This window comes from Dipteris shenzhenensis, chromosome 3 (genome assembly GCF_047967505.1).
Source record: "Dipteris shenzhenensis isolate YYH24624 ecotype China chromosome 3, Dip_SZ_1.0, whole genome shotgun sequence".
In the NCBI taxonomy this organism is placed as follows: Eukaryota; Viridiplantae; Streptophyta; class Polypodiopsida; order Gleicheniales; family Dipteridaceae; genus Dipteris; species Dipteris shenzhenensis.
The window spans coordinates 15,011,778-15,030,959 of record NC_141598.1 but is presented as its reverse complement, the minus strand read 5'-3'; the positions used below and the strand labels follow the sequence as shown (position 1 = coordinate 15,030,959).

Genomic DNA, 19,182 nt, shown 5'->3' with positions numbered 1-19,182 from the left:
GATATAAGAGAAGAATCTAAAATCACCAGTCCAAACCACCCTGGCAATGTGACAACTTCACAAGCAATGCTTACAAGATTCCTTCGCAAGCTGGCATCTCATGCAAAAGGTCTACCCATCTATTGTAACCATGGCCTTATTGGAATGCCCCTATGAATGGTAAGTGAAAGAAATTATGAAACTTTCTTAGCTCTACTGATCCCCCAAAAATGGGCCTAGAACCTCACTAAGCGATGCTCTCTAATCCCTTGTGATTGCTTGTGCTAAACGATTGTGGGTATATGGTGAATATCTCTCTGCTGACTCCCGTATCTAATCCTCATCGAATACTCCATGAAATATTTAGTCTTCCCAGCTATGACTTTTCATGGATTTGTGGCAGATGAGGCTGAGGCAAATTGGAATGCAGTAAGGATTATTTTCAATGGAGGCCCCTAATAATGTCATGGTGGAATAAGGATGCACCTACATGCTCTAATGGAAACAAAGTTTGGTGAAGCATATGCAAAGTTTGTGAAGAATCAACAATGCACATAACATGTATCAATGTGTGAGAGATAGCCATGGGAGAGAGAGCCATCAAGCACAACAAAGCAAAAGGCTACCCAACAAAGCAAGGCCATAAGGAAATGGTGGCCCAATGGGGCACCCAATGAAGGTAGTGGCTTAGTTAGTGGGAAGTGCACATTGCACATTGGGGAAATATAATGATTGTGGTAAGATTGAGCATCCAAACCAATCAAAAATAGGCTCAAGATCCTCTTAAGGCTTAGTGCGGCACTCTCTCCACATCTAAGGGATGGCTCTCATAATCTGAATCTAGTGGGAACGATCTGTGGGAGAGTTCCATACGTATGATAGGCTCCTCATAGATCTCTTGACCTCTCTTGGACCAGTCTCTCCAATATTAGTCAAACCTTGGGCATCCTATCTTGATGGTCTAGATCTGAGTTCACTACCAAGGGTAACACCCTGATACTATACCAAGATGTCAATGATAAGTGGTTGCCTAGCTATCTCCTCTCTAGAGGAAGGAACTACGTGAATGAGTGTTGTACAAACATAATTCCACATTTGAATGAGCCTTCTCACCAATGGAGAAGTAAGCTAAGTACAATGATCTACCAAGAAAATCTAGTTAACACGTCCTAACCACTGAGCATGTACACTTGGAGTACACTGTACACCATATAGCAAAATTTGCTTCCAAGTCTAGCCTCCTAGAGTCAAGCCTCTAACTAGAAGCTTGATTAGGAGCACTATGCTCTGAAGCTCAAGATCTAGGATCCCCAAACCACCTTGTGCTATGGGAAGGGTGATAGTGTCCCCAAATACTCTAGCTCTAGTGTCCATTGAACCATCACCCCCAGTCCATAGGAAATTCCCAAGCAATCTCCTCACCTGTCTGACACTAGCAGCATGAAAACACCAGCTGAAAGCTATGGTCAGTTGTCGGTAGTAGCACCTGATTGAGCACAGGTGCTCTACTAACCAAAGAAACCCTAGCTGTACTCCAATATGCTAGCTTTCTTCATATACTTTCTAACATAAGAGCAAACTGCTGAGCTGGAGAGAACTTGAGAGCCCAAATATCTCATAGAGGTGCCTCTGGGCAACCAACCAAAGCCACTATCAACTTCCTAGACTAGAGTATCCTACACAGCACCAGTCCAAATACCCTTCAATTTGTTCCAATTGGCAACTCCTAATGTTAGGCAAAACTTATCAATGGAAGAGGTAGGGATAGTCAAACTATGTGGATCTTCCTTGATTATCACTGATGCCTCATCTACAAATTCTATATCCAATAACTCTTGCTCCTACCTATTCGAGAGAGAAAGCCCTAGAGTGCCCTAACTAGTAGCTTGCAAAAAGTAACCCATAGCCTCATCCACAAAAAGAAAAGATATGGTGCAAGAGGACAGCCCTAAGGAACTGATCTAGATAACAAAAAATTAGGTCCTTTGCCTCCATATTATGCCATCTTATTGGCCGAGTGAGAATATAGGGAAGAAACCCATGAAATCCATCTATCTCACTGAAGCCCTACCTACCCATCGTACCCCCCAAGAAGCTCCAATCAATTGTATCGTAATACTTCTCAAAATCAAGAAGTAAGACTATGATATTATGTTGACTCTCCTGTGCCTAGTGTGTAGCCTACCAAAAGTAAACACGCTGACTAGGATACTCCGATCTTGAACAAAGCATGTCTGTGTAGCTCTGATGATATCAAAGAGTAGCCTTTGCTAAGATCTTATAGGCAATCCCAAGAAGAGAAATGGGCCTCCAATTCCTGAGAATTGTCTTCTCTCCCCCTTTCGGGATGAGACAAATGAGACCAATACACAAAGGCTCGCCCAAAGATGCTAGCTACAGGGCCTCTGAGAAGGTGGATAAGAGATGTGGTCCAATGATATCCCACAAAGTTCTAAACAAGAGTGGAGATAAATTGTCCTTGCCTAGGCATCTATCCATGGGGAGCTCAAGTAATGCATCAATGATCTCCTAAAGAGCGAGTGGAAAATCAAGCATGTGGCACATCCTATAAAGAACATCTATGGAACATGCCTACGAATCTCCTGTCTCACACTAGCAATCTCAATAATAACTGGATCTGAGTAGAAATAAGAAGAGATCTCCATGATATAATGAGGATATACCTACAATACTCCCTTATCAACTGCTATTCTCTATAAGGAATCTCTCTTTACAACTTCTTGAAAAACTCTCTAGAGCACTTACCACCCTTCTTTACCCAAAAAGTCTACTAGAATAATATCGGAATCGAGCTCTCCTACCTTGCAACTACTCTTGTATCTCATGTGCTACAACGAGCTAACTTCTTAGTAAAAGAGAGTCCAAAAAGCTCTGTACCAAGCCCTATAGTGTGGCTTTGTGTTTTGCTTTCTCTTCTTTTGATTTTTCCTAGCAACCACCACTAACTCTCGCTAAAGCGTGCTCCAACTAGACTAGCCATCCATGCTCCTATTACCTGTTCTTTGATAACCAAATATCTTAAAGCATCTACACAAACTCCATGTCTTGAAACACGAAATCAGGGATCCTAACCAATCCAATGTTGCCCAATCTAGTCATGGGAAAACCTGCAATAATAATGAGTCATGGTCTGGAAGAACGAAATCTAGTTGAATACCAATCTATCCTCGTGTAGCCTGGCCCCACTAACCACCATAGAATCTATCTAATCTGGCTAGGGAAAGAGATCCATGAGAAGACCCAATCCAAGATAACTATAAACTATCTAAAAATATCCAACCAAGATGGATCATGAAGTCCAACGTGGAGCAAAAAGCAGTCCCACTCAGCCCTCTCTATCTAATAAACCTCCCTCTTAGTCAAATCACATGAGCCTCACGACCACTGATAGCAAGCACATCACAAATCCAAATCCTGAGGCATGCCGCACTCAACAACGGACGGACATGCAGATCACATTGAGCTACCTCCTGTCCATGTTTAGGACTAAGACACGACCCACATGGGTTATGATAGCCCTAGTCAGGAGTAGTGTCATTGCCAAGAGACCAAGACGGGCAGCACCCACAAACAATCGCCAGCGCTCCATCATTGGCTACACTTCAGTACCTCTTTGACACACATATACCCTTGTCATTGACTCGATGATGATGATGATGATGATGAAGATGATGCCATTACTGATGATATGACTATGTACTACTTAACATTTAGCATTCAACATGGGTGATGATGCTCGTTTAGTAGCTCCACCCTTTCTGCTTGTTGTATCAATTTTCTATCAGTCTGATAGACCCATCAAAGACTTAATCAACTTTCTTTCTTTCTCTCTCTCTCTCCGAACAATCTTGTCTTCTGTGAATTCAACCATGTTGAAATCTTCCCCAACAATCCAAGTTTCAGCCCAAGGAGGCAAAGACTCTCTATGATGTTGCCAAAAAGTGTGTCTAAGACCTAGTGAGGTGGGAGCACATGCAATGAGAACACTAATAGATGTATTCACAACTTGGATGATAATATAAACCATGCTGCTCTCCACTAGTATACCCTCCTGAATGATGGCTAAAATCCCATTTGGCTGATACTGCTATGCAAACTCCAGCCCTAGTGCCATTGGACAGGCTCCAAATGGTCCTACTCTAGCCCTGGAGAGAGAATTGCATCTGTCAATCTTGAGCTATGATAGCTTATGCTCTTGAATGAGCACAAGATCAAGGGAGGATCCCCAAGAGATTGATCTAATAGCGTCTCTAAGCATCTACAATTACTCCCATCCTATGACCGTCTATACCAGAAACATATCGACAGCCCTTACGATCTGTCACATTCATGAAATGATGGACAGTCTGGACATGAAATAGAAGGGAGGGGTTGCCACCTGCAACTACATGCATCTCTCTCGATAAAGAGGCTGACCATACACCTCCCCTGACTGAGGGCCACACCCATAGTACAATGGCATCCTCAAGCGGAAAGGTGCATTGTCATGCAGCAAGATCCTGGATATCATACGAACGTGCACATCTGTCCAAAGGAATGTCACATCTGGATTGTGAAAAACAAGAAAAGCAATGCACGTCCTCCAAATCCTGGCCAGAATACCATCTCTCGGAGTCCATATCTCACTCCCATGTGAGTAGAAGCTACCTAAAGTGGAGTGTAGAAATCCTGGCTTATGTTTCTTACATCTGAAACATTTACCCTCCGTAATTAGCTTTTTCTTCTCATTGTTAGTCACAGAAGGAAATGGTTCCTCATCATACCATCACATATCCCAATCAACGTGCCACCTTATCCACGGGCAATCAAACATGATTTCCATTTCTGACATGATGGTATAGGAGCACAAATTTATCCATTTTAATATATAAAATTTATGCTTCTATGATATCTTTGAGTAGATTATTATGATACCTTCTATGATACATTATTTCATTAATTATTATCCCAAGAAGACCTCGAGATATTTCTTGCAGTAGATTTTAAATGCCCTTGATGCATTTAGAATTTAAAGGTACTTGCTGAAAAGGAGATTAAGAATTCATTAAAATCCTCCAATGTGACAAATAAAGGTGAACATAAGTCCATTGATTTCTTTCTAGAAGGTAACATCAACCAGGAGCAGTGTCATGCCAAACTCTATGAAAGACTGCAGAGTATGAGACTCCATCCAAGACGTGATTAGCTATTAACATTTTGTACAATAGCTTTCTCATTTCCTTTGTTGAAGGGCTTACAAGGATTCAATTTTCTCTCAACAATCTCAGCCAATTTAGTGAGGTCTTTCAAGGTGGTTGGGTTGAACATCTCAACCTCATATCTCACTTTCGGGGTTAGGGCTACTAAATACTTATTCCTTCTATCATCTTCGCTCTTCTCAGGTAACTCTAAAGAGAGTTTCTAGAACCTAGCTGTAAATTCAATGTTATTCTCATTATCGAATTGCCTGAACCTTTCCCAGTGGAAGGTCAATTCTTCTTCATGCCTCGAAGGCATGAAAGTGACCTTAAGTTGCTCTACAAATTTGGACCATTCAAGAATAGGCTCTTTTCTCGTTTGTAATAAAGACCACCACATCAAAGCATCCTTCTATAGATGCAGTGTGGCAAGAGTAAGCTTCTCATGGTCAGTCTTATCTTGATGAGCAAAATATAGCTCAAAATGGCGAGTCCAGTTGAGGATTTTATCCACCTCTCTTGCTCCATCATACTTTGGGAACTCTATTCTCTCTCGGGGTTGGAATTTAGCTCTCTTTGAGGGGGTACTTAAATCATCATCCCCAAAATTCAGCTCTTTTAGTCTCTAATTTCGTGCTAATGGACTGTTCAAATCATATGGTTAAGCTGAGAAACCAGCTTATCAACAAGAGACTCCTCTCTCCCTCTTGCACTTAAATTATAAGCCATGTGTATGGGATTTTGAGTTAAAGGCATAAACTCAACACCTTGCTCTTGGATGAACTCGTTTCTCCCTTCATTTCTGAAGAAAAACTCCCTATCAAGAGATTCTTGAAGGAGAGATGAAGGTAATTCTATATGTGGGTTATCATACTCAATATGTGTGTAACTCTCATCTACATTATCCTCTTTAGGAGGAGGTGATGGTGTTCTCTCCCTATGTCCTTCTGGTAGTGGAGGAAAAAGAACAAGTTTATTATTAAATATCCCTTCTCATTTCATTCTTTTCTTTCAGTAATACAAGAGAAAATGGCTTGCTGTAATTTCAAAAAAGGGATTTATTTTACAACGAATTCAAGTTTTGTAGAGTTGGTGGTACTTATCCAACTCTCGCTTCGCTTGTGTCGAAAAACTACATCATTTGACCTCTTCTTCCTTCTCTTTTAGCCTTTCTTCCTTGTCTCCCTATGTCCTTCTAGGAAAAAGAACAAGTTTATTATTAAATATCCCTTCTCCTTCCGTTCTTTCCTTTCAGTAATACAAGAGAAAATGGCTTGCTGTAATTTCAAAAAAAGGATTTATTTTACAACGAATTCAAGTTTTGTAGAGTTGGTGGTACTTATCCAACTCTTGCTTCGCTTGTGTCAAAAAACTACATCATTTGACCTCTTCTTCCTTCTCTTTTAGCCTTTCTTCCTTGCTTTTATGCTATAAATTGGTATACTTCGTTTGGGCTACTTGTTTTGAGCGAAATGGTGCTCTAAAATCTTGTTCCAATCCAAGTTTCCATTGGGTCTCTTTTCCTCACGGTTTAAGGATTTTAAGGGTCTATTCGTACAAGGGAGGAGTCACCCCGTTCCCTATCCAAAGACCACAAAAATCAAAGAAAGTCCTAACCTCTAGGCTTCAGAGAATCATGGCTTCCAAAACTGTAACAATTTTTTCGCACGAGATCTGTCAGAGACTTCTCTCACGCACAGATTTGCAAACCCTATACCCTTCCACGTCCTCGCAAGCCTCCTGATTCCCGTGCCCTCACTTTCGCTCGCAGCTCTTTGTTCATGGCCTTCCTACCGCTCTCTTGGCCTGCACCTTGCGTACAATCTTCGCCCGCGCGTCGCCTTATTCTGCGACTCTTTCACGCAACCTTCTCGTACGCTCACTTGCTATCCCTACCTCCGTCCCCCACACTCTTCTATCCCGGTCGTGGATTGCTCTGATACCAAATGTGAAGACCCAACTTTCTCAAGGATGCAAATGCGTGCAATGCATGCAAAATTTGAATGCCAATTGGCCCTCCAATGGGGAAGAGCGCCCTCATGAGAGTGCTTGGTTCTATTTCAACCTACATGCAAGGTGGGAGAGAGATGGCGGATGAATGCAATGTGAATGAAGAATGCTACACGAGATTCACAATGAAAGGGTGATACCCTTTTCATTAATGTCCCTTGAGATCACTCACGTTCCATCTTCCCATTTACACCTGCCCTTAGTCTATGACCCATGCATCTACCATTCAATGCACCTTAATGCATCCTTCCCTTCCTATTGCCCCTAGGACCTAGACACACGTGTGCACATTTTTATTAATAGAATAAGTATCACATGTCCAAATTCAATGCCACCTGAAGCAGTGGCTCCAGCTCCACTAGTCCTATCTACTCAGATGATCCGCCGCCATAACAAATCGGTCGGTGTCCATCATAAATACAAATACATGTTACACCATTGGCGTATTATATATAATAATGTTTTCAATGTCTACTAATCACGGATTAGTGATTTCTCGTCTTGACAAAGGGAGAGATTTCACTCAGAATATGGTTTAGCTCCTATGCTGTTTCTGCTTATGAGTCTCTAGAGATTGAAGCAGTATACGACTAACACTAAAATGAGGACCCTGTGAAAGTACTAGAGCATGAGACTCCTCAGACTGCGGCGTACATGGTGGATCTCCAACCTCTGCCAAAATTGGTCCTGCAATGAATTGAATCTCTACACAGACAATCGCCTCTGCCAACTTTGACTCTAACTCTGCCTCTGTCTCTATCTCTACCTGCCGTCCTGAATATTATGCTCACCCTGGATAGCACTAATCTCTGGAGGCTCAAGAGCAGGTGGAGGCCCCAAAAGGGGTGGAGGCTTGGGAGGAGCTGGAGGCCCTGTGGGAGCTGGAGGCTCACAAGGATTGGAGGCTCAGGAGCAACTGCAGCTGAGAAGACTGAGGAGCAAGGGGCACCATGACTAGCATGACCATATCTGCTCAGTCAATCGCTTATAAAATGTCCTCTTATGTGGCAAAAGAGACACTCGTCCAGGAAGACCCTCATATGTAACTCTCTCTTGAACCTGGACTCCATCACCTATGGAATAAGAGATCACAATGGGAAGAGGTCGTGGCAAAGAAAAATATGAAGTTAGCCTAACCTTGGGGCCACATGTACCTGTTAGTGACTGGGCATAGGAAAATCTCACACCTATCGTTGTATGAATGACTGTGCATGGTAGCCATATGCTCCACCGCCCTGCAGCATGAACTGATCTGATCCCGTAATCCGGGAAAGAGCATCCAAAAAGTAATCTGCCTCAGGCCAGGGGTGGAGGTCAGAAAGCATTTCTGCCAAGCCACAGATGAATGACTCTACCGTGACACAGTAACAGTGATCTAATTAACACCCTTTGTGCCTGCTCAGTGATCTGTAGTCTGAACGAGAAATAGCCTTAACCTAACAGCCTGAAAACTGTGAGAGTGACACCCAACGTAGCCATGTTGGTGTACACTCAGCCTCAGAGTTGCTGACCTCTGCTTGGCAGGAAACCAATAAGGTGAGTCAATCTAAAGCCCTCCTCTGCTGCAACAAGGACCTCAACTTCCTCAAGTTGATCGACTGGAGTGGCATGACTGTCCTCCATTGTCTCAGCTCGTGCTGTCCTGAGGGTGAGAAACTGTTGCTGCTGAGAGAGGGGAAAAGGGGGAGGTGGATGGGATCGAATGCTCAGGCATTACCAAACTTGTATCTGACAAGCTCCATTGTGTTACCTGCCTTCTGCACAAGCCTCCTCAGAACGAGTCACCACTATATGCCATATGCATACAGAGATACAACAAATGCTACCCCATGAGGTGCCAAATCTCTGAGAAGCATGAACCATACAAGTACCAAACAATGCATAACGTGAAACATTGCTCAACTGTGTCACCTGCCTCGGGCATTAGCCTCTTCAGAAAGAGTCCCCACTATATGATACTGAGACGCAACATTTGATTCCCTTTGAGGTGCCAAATCTCTGAGAAATATGCATTCCCTTGAGTTTGCAGGAAAAAGAGGCAGCAAATGATGCGCAACAAATCCATGAACAGTTTCAGCTTCAAATTCAACAATTGGAGGAGCTAATTTGATGGCAAAGGCAGCTGGAGCACCAAGAAAGGGGCTAACAGCCTGCAGTTGTTGTACCTGCAAATTCTACCCCAAGCACACTCTCCGACTGTGCTAACCACGGGAGCTATGCGACCTTGCAACAAGAGAATGATGATGATGAATGGAACCTGGCTATGTTCAAAACCCTCTTTGAACAGCAATAATCACTCCCTTTGGCTGGTATGCAGCAGTAGGAATCCTTCCTCCGTTAATCGTGGAAGGGGGCAGAAGCAACAAATTATTATGGGGAAGGAGCACCCTCTCTTCTCTTGCTGACAATGGAAAAGGGTGACTATGGAACCTTGGAATTCAATTGCCTCCTGCTCTTACACATCGCTATCTTCATGAACTCTAGGCAACATCCCAACTCTGGTCTTTCGCAATCTGGGGAAGGAGCACCCTCTCTTCTCTTGCTGATGATGGAAAAGGGAGACTATGGAACCTTGGACTTCGATTGCCTCCTGCTCTTACACATAGCTATCTTCATGAACTCTCGGCAACATCCCAACTCTGGTCTTTCGCAATGCAAGCAGCGTTGAAAAAGCAGACAAAAAATACTGGCTTTAGTAGGCTGTTGTTATTGCTCGGTAACTCTAAGATGGGGTACGCAGTCAAAGAAGGAAAAAGCATCAACTTTGAGTTGACCAAGACCACTGCAGGGCAAAAGCTCTCAAAAAGATGACGATACAGAAAGAAGATGCTTCTTAGTGACAATGGTGACCTTCCAAAGCTGTAAGCCGGCTGCTATTTGCTGCTACAAATTCGTTTTTAAGAACCTCAAGAATGCAATTGTTTGGCTGTAGCTATCTTCTTCAAACTGAACGGTAAGAGGAAAGCAGACAATTTGCTGTAAAACCTTCTTCAGAGCCTGAGCAATGAGAAGGCAAAAGGGGCATTGACTCCACAAAAAGTCGGGGATGGTGCGAATACTTTTTCCCGCCTGGAAGCCAAGGCTGAATTCTTGCTTGCAATGGCAACAAGACAAAGAGCCTAACAGCAACATAAGAACTTTCCTTTTGATTTTTTGGGCAGTTCCTAGACATTTAGGACAAAGGTTTTCTTGCTTAGCTTTTTTCATAATCCTTATGCAGCATCATACCTCTGATGGCAAAAATATGCACGTACCACAACCCATGATGGGCATCTTCACTGCAGCCTCTTGCAATACATGCTGTGCAAAAGAAAGTCTAAATAGCCCTAACAAGTTAATGATTCCCTCTCCAGTTTCATACCTCAAAACAAGGCATAAAAACACCTAAACAAAAATAAGCTCGTGCAGGCCTAATGTCAATTGATGGTGCTCATAGGCACACACAATATGCAATGTGCGCACCACCTCTTACTCAATGTTCCCCACGTGTGGATGTGTAGGTGAGAGCCTACCTGAAAATGATATGTACAATAGGGTGCAACCCTACCCTATATAGACTACGTAGAGCTTGCCTCGGTTGACTCAAAAGTCCTGACTAGCCACTTGATCTAGAGATGACTTGATCAAGCAACCTATCAACTAGTAGGCGGCAAGGTGGCAAGGTGTAACTTATGCATCCATCTCAATGCCCAAGGATGAGTTGGATAGCAGTCCCTTCCATCTAGGAGATTGCCAACTGCAACGTGATGGATCCACATCTCTTCCTGTGGTAACGCTCATAACTTCAACTCCATATACTTTACAAGTGCTCGAGCAATCTAAGTTACCAAGACAATACGTACAGTACTACATAAAGATGCAACTTTTTATGTTCTTGCTCTTCTTATTTTCTTTTTTAATGCTTTATTTACATTTTAACTTCCTCTTTCTCTAACTCATCAATATCTTTCCAAAGTGCAGCTAACTCATCTTTCACATTTTCAAATGCCATAACTTCAATATGATGTCTTTCTTTGAGGATCGAGTTATGGCCCTTGATATTAGAGTAGGGATCTTTTTTAGGTTAACAACACCTCTTGATTATAATTCATGCATCTTTCTAAATTTAAACTAAGCCATTCGCTTTCAACAAGAAGAAACGAAACCCATAGTAGGGCTTAAAATATATAGAATTCTGGACATAAGAAGGATGTGAATTCAATGATGAATCTCCATACAACAATGTGATCACATTATGCTCACATATTTTTAATGTGCTAGTATTTACATGTTGGAAATCGATGTCCCCCACGTGTGAGCCCCAAATGAGGAGGACATGGGGGGCATATGACTGTGAGGAGGGAGGAGGGGGGGTTTTTGGGAATGATGGCATTTTGGAAACTACATCTGCATCCCAAAAAAGGGAGTGGCAAGTCCACAGATTTGATCAAGTCCCTGCAGCCATAAACATCATCTCAGAGTTCACTATTTCATCTCATCAGTCATAAAAGTAGTTACCATCATCAGAACGAACCAAACTATTTCATCCATTCATTATTTACCATCATCAAAACGAACCAAACCATTTCACAATTTGTTCTTTCCTATCACCATTCATTATTTACTTAAGAGACACCTATCTCCAATGGAGATAGGGGGCTGTTAAACAAGTTGTGAAGCTATAGGCAAAAATGATTTGTTTACAGATTCTCATTTTTCTCATAAAAATCATATTCAATTCCTTATATCATTGTACCTGTGCTGAGAACAGATGAAAAAATGCCTGCTTATCGCTTAACGCCTGTTGCAAGCCATCATCATTCCACATGCATGTCCAGGAAACAATTGTATCAGCTTCTTATACCAATTCTTCAGCCACCTACAAAACCATCCCAAAAGTATTTTACACTCCACTTGTCTGCGATCAAGAGTCAAGCCACGTCTAGAAACATTTTGCTACTCATCCGCATTGAGAGCTTCAAAGCTACTGCCAGCACGATTGTCTTTGTACTCCCTGGCGTAATAATAGCTCTCCTTTTTTTCCTATGGTGCTAAGAAGCCCATGGCAAGCTTTTACAAATTTTCCTGAAAATCTGAATCTGGAGAACCCCTTTTGAAAGGGTGAAGACAAGAATTTTGCAGGGACTCGTCAACACCTATCTGTGGTAGCTCAACCCTTCATGTCTAACATTGAGATCTTTGCACATACGTTAGTACGTATAATACCGGCCCTTATATTGAAACATATACTATGTTAGAGATCTACTACTCAAGCATCCACTACGTTTGGAAATTGGGAAGTGTGGCATAGAAAGAGCTTTGAAAGATAAGCAGAAGCGAGCCCAAATAAAGTCAGAAATTCTGAGTTCTATTGAACTAAAACGACAAGAGATACAAAAACACAGCCGGAAGTAAAACACATGTGAAAGCAAAGCTCAATTCAAACTCTTACTAGTTACAACGCATCTTTCCATAGCTTGTGACTGCCTCTTCTTCATGTTTTCTTGTCCGTAGATTATCCTCAAAATCATGTGCAGATGGACGATTAATCTTCATCTGTAGCTCTTCTGGCTTCTCATCATAGTAGACCTGAATCACCTTGCCCTAGTTCCGCTTCCATTTTGCCAAACTCATCCCAAACCACTGCAAGCTTTCGTAAACTTTAATGAGAATTGGCATTTAAATGGTTGCTCTTCGAGCATTCCAGCATGAATAGTCACATGGAAGCTTCAAAAGGTCTAAAACTTAAAGGATCCCACGTTCTTTCAGAGAATGGTGAAGATAATCTGCAAACCCATGCTTCATTCCCATTCCACTAGCTAAGGAACCTCATGAGAGCCCATAGAAACATCGTATTACAGCGTTGCAGATGCTTGCGAAACCCTTTCGAGAAAAGGATTTGCGTATAGGCTCCTTCCGAGCATCTGTTGCCCACCTAAGATTACTGCGGCTACGCCTTTAAGGATAAAGCTGCCTGAACTGGGAAGGTAGGGAGTGGTATAAGAAGCCAGACGATCGAGTGGAGACTCCATGGCTGCAAAGAGATCTGCTTATCTTCAGTAGAATGTATAGAAGCTCTCTGATGAGCTTGTAGAAATGATGGAGAGCAACCACTTGATCAAGGTGATTCGAGTGTTCTATGACGTGAAGCCTGAAGAGCTAAATGATGAAGCACCATCTATAGAATTGCAAGCACAAAGAAAAGACCGGAGCAAAGGGGTGCAAAGATGCTCTGCGGGAGGGGTTGCTTGGGTGCAAAGGATAAAATAGTGAATTGAAACTATAGGTACTCACTATATTGAAAAATGGGTATTCCCAATTAGGGTTTACACACTCCTGGCGCCCGGGTTGGGTTGGGCTAATAAATCTGGGTTGGGCTGGGCTCTGGGCAGTCCCACAAGCGGACAAGTGTGTAAAACCCTTAGTTTTTGCTCACATGGCGACATCATTACGGCAGGCAACCTAAGGGGAAGTTTCAATTTCTTGACTCCTCGTTGAGCATGTGTCACAATCCTAAACGTTGAGTTTATTTTGTGATCAAACCAAAAAAGTATACATAAGTAAGGCTAACAAAAGCAGCTTTATGCATTAATAAAGGTGGCAGCCGATCTTCATCCAGCAACTTTGGTGCTGTCAATATGTAATTTTGCTCATCATACAGATTGTGGTTGATCATCGTGGCTGGCTAGTTTGAGCTCACAGGAGGAGTTGCCCATTTGAACTTTGCTCATCTGGGTTCTGAGAGACCTGCCGTTTTGATTGCTTTTGTTCATTGGAGAAGTCATAGTTGTTCACGAAGGTTTTAGAGTCGGCTCCAATTAATTTGTGGAAACAACTTTGATCGTTTGAGAGAAATCATGGATGGCTGAAACTAGTTTATCTTGATCTCTCCGGGCAGTCTCAAGAGTCTTCTCCTGGGACTCTCCAACGCGACAGAATTCCAAGTTCTGAATCTACGATACAACCGTTTCTAAGGGGAACTTCCTGACGCCTTCGAAAGATTCAATGGTTTTCTGTCTGTCGAGCTCTCTCTGCTTCCTGCTCAATTTCACTTGCATTCCAGTTTTCGATGTAATCTTCCACCTTCGTTGATCCCTTTCACTCTCCTCCCTTCACTTCTTCCCCTCTTTGCACTTCTCTTTTCAGAATTGCTCCCTTGCTCGTCCCTTTTGTAGCTGCCCATGTCTCTTCCTCTGCAGCCATGGGTTCGAAGCTTGCTCTCCTCTTCCCTCGTCAGGCTGCCTCCGCAAAACTTGTACAAACAGCAAGTCCGATACAATCGCATATAACATTATCATGGAAATGGGACAAATCAGCGAAGGGAGCCATGGAGAAAGAAATGGAAGATGGAGCTATAGCAAGAGAGCTATAGGGAAGAGGATGATCCTAGTCCCTCCAATTGCTTCTATTGGACGCGGGAGGCAAATGACTACACCCAAGTGAAGAACATGTGATTCATTTAAAAGCCATCTGATTCTCATGGCTTACTATTGCCTGCTCTTCCGGTGTGAAGTCATCCTTGATCTTAAAAGTCTTGGAATTTCATCGAGTGTCTTCCCCTTGATCATGTCTGCAACCATGTCACAGGTGAGGTCCAGTAAATTCTTGATGTTTAGGTAAGTAGCATCCTATTAATCTCACTAGTGCGGATATCAAATGAGAGGAAGGATTCTTAAAAACAAGGACAAGCCCAAATAAATGAATACCATATGATCATGAATGACCCAAGAGCCAAAAATAGGTAGCAATAGGGTACTACAAACGCTGTCTCTCACCAATACAAGGTCGAAGAAGGTGGCTAATATAAGCCTTGGATTTAATTTTGATATGAAGGCCTACAACACTTGATGGAAAGTATGCTTTTGGATGAAAAGCTCTTGATGGAAGGCATGAGCACTTTTGAAGGCCTCTAAATCTCTTTGGATCATCTAGCTGATGTTCCCTCTGCCTCCCTCTCTCTCCAACATCACTCACATCGAGAAACCGCTTTGGAGGTAGAGACATGATTTCCATGACAAACGATGGAAGAAATCATGATAAGAATTTGGTCAATGCTCGAGTTGGAATACAGATACAGTCATTGAGATTTAGGTAATATATCATTCTCTCACATATTCGCGATACTCAATCTCAGCACTAATATTCTCGACGATTACAACCTCAGCGCACGGGGAAGGGCCCGTTCCCTCGGATTATAACTATTTGGGGAAGGATGCGTGCGGCCTCCCTGCCCACACTGTGTGCTTATATAAAATATATACATATCTCTCTCTCTCTCTCTATATATATATATATATATATGTTTTCCATTTCAAGCTCTGTGTTTTCTTTTGCTTTTGAATATTCTAAATTCTTCTTTTTCTATTTCTGTGCCGAGGTGTTCGCAAGAAGGGAATGCTTAAACACATACGCCATTTGGTTGGGCCTGCTATTGTCAGCTTAGTTTATAGTCAGGTATTTTTCAAACACCGTCCGATCATCCTTTCTTCATCGTTAATTTATAATCAACATATTATAGATTACTCTCTTCATTCATTCAATGCTAGTTTTTAGACCAAAAAGAGTGGATAGTCGGTTAAAATAGTAATTTGTGCATTCCACAAGATAACATGTTACTCAAGAATCCTTGGCATACATGTCCTTGGGAGCATTTCCCAACACGATATTATTTTTTGACAACCCCCCCAATTTTTCTTTTCCTTGCCTGCTGCAATCCTAGTTGCACGATTAACATAAGTTAAGGTTGTCTCTATTCAGAATTAACAAGAATAACCTAAGGTGCAAAAAATTAAGGTGGCAGACGAGTCTAGAAGCTGGTAAGGCAGTAGAATTCTCTTGAAGCTGGTAAGGTGGCAGAACAATCTGGAAGATCACACTAATAAATATGTGGATGAGGGGATCATCAAGAGGAGTAGAGAGGGAGGTGAGGAGAGGGGAGTGAGGAGAGAGATGACGGGCGAGTGGGTGAAGGGAGGGAGAGGAGGAGCGAAGGAGGGACACGTTGGAGAGGAAGCAAGGGAAGGGAGGTGGAGGTTGAGAGGTGAGGAGAGTGAGTAGGGAGAGGTGGGGTAGCCAAAAACCTTCCACCTAAGCCACCATAGACAAAAACCTTCAAGCGCCGTATCCAATTCTTTCAAGCCGCCTTTCCCTCTTCCCTCTCATGCAACCTCCCACCTAAACCTCCTAGAACTTTTTTCAAAAAATTACGAATGCACTGCGATTGATTGGAGATAAAAATTCTGTATAGTTTGTTAGTTCTTGAGTTTTTAAATTGAACAACCCATTTAGGGGGATTGAAACTCTTTTGTGAATTTTTACTTGTAATTTGAAAAATAATAATTGAGTTGTGCGTTTCAAACTATCATTTATAAAATCATTTTATAACAAGGTGAAAATTTCACTAGCCCTGCTAAAGGGGATGTGACCACCTCACGCTTAGATTATGACAACCCTTAAAGCCCCTCTCACCTTACCCTTCTATCATAGCATTCTTTTAAGGCCCTTGCATAATTCCCATATTAAGAGAACCTAAAAAAAATGCTAAGGCTTTGCCTTTGGCATGCCAAAAATTATCATTTAATAGGCCAATGCCCTTTTAAAAATTGGTTGCTTTCTCTTTTACATCCAAAAGCGCTTGCTTTTGAACTTTGCCAGGAGGTAGTGTCTATGTGTTCTTATGCCCTCTTATCTTTAGAGTGATAACTTCAATTGTCGCTTCTGCTTAGCATATTCACAACAACCCAATGATTGCTTTTTGGCCCTGCAAGGGTCCTATGGGGTAATGGGGTTAATCTTTGTTAGGTCCCCGGCAACCAAAAGCATACGTTGAACTCCCCAGCAATGGCACCAAAAATGTGTAGTCCAACGGTGACTCACGGTCATGGGGATCTTGAAGGAATGACAAGGGAACCTCTCCTCCTACTACTCCTTGTGAGAGCAATGCAAGCACGTGTGATCCAAGAGTGTCACGCCAATGGCTCTCGAAGTTGTAGCAATGTGAATTCTCAAGAGAAGAAGGGGAGAGGGAAGAGGGAGTCGAAGCTGTAGCAATGTGAATTCTCAAGAGAAGAAGGGGAGAGGGAAGAGGGAGTGGGAGAAGAAGAGGGAGAGGGAGGGGGAAGCATGAAGTAAGAAGGGCAAAAGGGGGTGAGAGGCATGCAAAAAGGCAAGAGCAAGAGAAACATAAATAGCAATCTTTGAAAAGAGAGAGCTTCTATTCCTCAACCTTACAAGTTTACAACTAAATCCATTTCTATTTCTATGTCATGAGGTGACAATGAGCACTGGATTTTTGGCATGTTTCTTTGTTGGAATATCCAACTTTTATTTTTCATTGATGTGGCATTTTTTCATTGGTGTTTGGCATATAAACGAAGTATGTAATTGCTTCGATGTGATACTAATATTTCTTTTGATTTAATACTAATTCTACTTTCTACCTAGATTGCATCCAAAGAATTGAAAGACACAGTCGATTGGGATGTATTTTGCTTACTTCCTTACCTCTATAACTCATTTGTTGAATTGCAAAGGACCATGATGAAAATCTCCTAAAGATCCAACCTCTATGACTATTAAAATGATCCTTTCTTTTTTGGGTAAAATGCGGGTTTATATTAATAAAGAGTCAATTGTATTTACAATAGTAAAAAAGACTAACATCATTCCGATAGTTCTACTCGCTTAGCAGAGCCTATACTAGAGTCTATACCAAAAGAACCAAACATGATCTTAACAGTACATCCACAAATAGCTAAGGTGAAAAGCATGTTATGCTACCTCCTGTGGTTCTTCCTTTGGCTCTAGGTGGGCAACCACTCGTAGCACGATCGTTCCAGGAATGCGAGGATGTGGACACGGCTTGCGGATTTTACTTTGAGGTTTGGGTTCAGGGGGCTTGAATTCTCGGGGAGGAGTAACTTCGTTTGCGAACTTTGAGAGAGACACTTGCTGGATCGTTCCTTGTTGCCACCGGTCTCTTGTAAACAATTGGAGGGGGTGTCGGTGGAGAGGGTGTAACAAAAGACGTAGGCTGCAGCACTGTGGTGGTAGGGAGAGTCATCAAAACAGAGGCAGAGGGAGTCTGAGCCGCAAGGGGGGCAGTGTTCGTCTGAGTCGCAAGGGAGGCAGGGAAAGGTTGACCCGAAGGGACATGATAGTACAGCACTGGGGATTTGACTGATGAAGATGCATGGCCATGGGGAGGGATCCTCTAAGTGGTAGCGGTGGTAGGGGGCTCTTCTTTTCCGACCTGTTTCTGTAACTGGGCCAGCAGATCTGACTCCTTTTTCCCAATGAGCTCCTCCTTTCTACAGCACTCTTGAATTTGCTCTGCTGAAGGCATGAAATCTTTTCACGGTTTTCTCCTCTTTCATGTGATCACACATACATTCGTTACAATTTCGTGAGTACCGATAACGACATTACCAAAGACTTTAGCACATCTCTGAGCCCATTGGGCCCAAAGAATGGAGCTGCGCATAACATTCCAACCTTAACCAATTGTTAGTGTGTGCTTCGTTGTCCAGTCTCCCTTGTGCATAATAAGCCATAAGAGGCAGGCCTCTTTCTCTGGAAAATCCCTGTCCCACAATCTTTTGAACCCCTTGGCCCACACTCTTTCTGTGTCTGATCTCAGCCATTTCCTATTCAGATGGGATAGAAGCTCTTCCTACCCTTCAACAAAAATGGGGACTACGAAAAGGTCAGTTTGCCCTGCCCACCTAAATTCTTTGGTCGTTAGCGGTTATCTACCCCCCATCCATGCAATCGAGTCTCTGTCCCACAAGTTTTGTCTCCTAGTTATCATTTCCAGGTCAAATCTGTTAAGATTAAATCTAACCTTTAATCAGTCGTTTTCTATCCATTTCCTTTGCTCTCTATCCCACAAGTCTCCCCAGACCCGTAACCCTTTCTTGTTGAGTCTCAAGGCGCTTTTGATTTCGTCGTCCTTAAGAAGGGAGGCTTCCCAGATGACTGAGAACTAGATTGAGTCATTTGCCACGAAGGTGCCCAT

The 19,182-nt window shown here is 42.6% G+C and overlaps 1 long non-coding RNA gene across 1 annotated transcript; it reads right to left on the bottom strand.

Annotated features, from left to right (window-relative positions):
• Nucleotides 1-11,349: 11,349 nt before the first annotated feature.
• LOC147903413 (uncharacterized) lies at nt 11,350-12,755 on the bottom strand. Its single transcript, XR_015540794.1, has 3 exons — nt 12,619-12,755; nt 11,950-12,045; nt 11,350-11,621 (listed from the first exon to the last, which is right to left on the bottom strand). It is a non-coding gene; the product is annotated as an uncharacterized LOC147903413 (long non-coding RNA).
• Nucleotides 12,756-19,182: the final 6,427 nt, after the last annotated feature.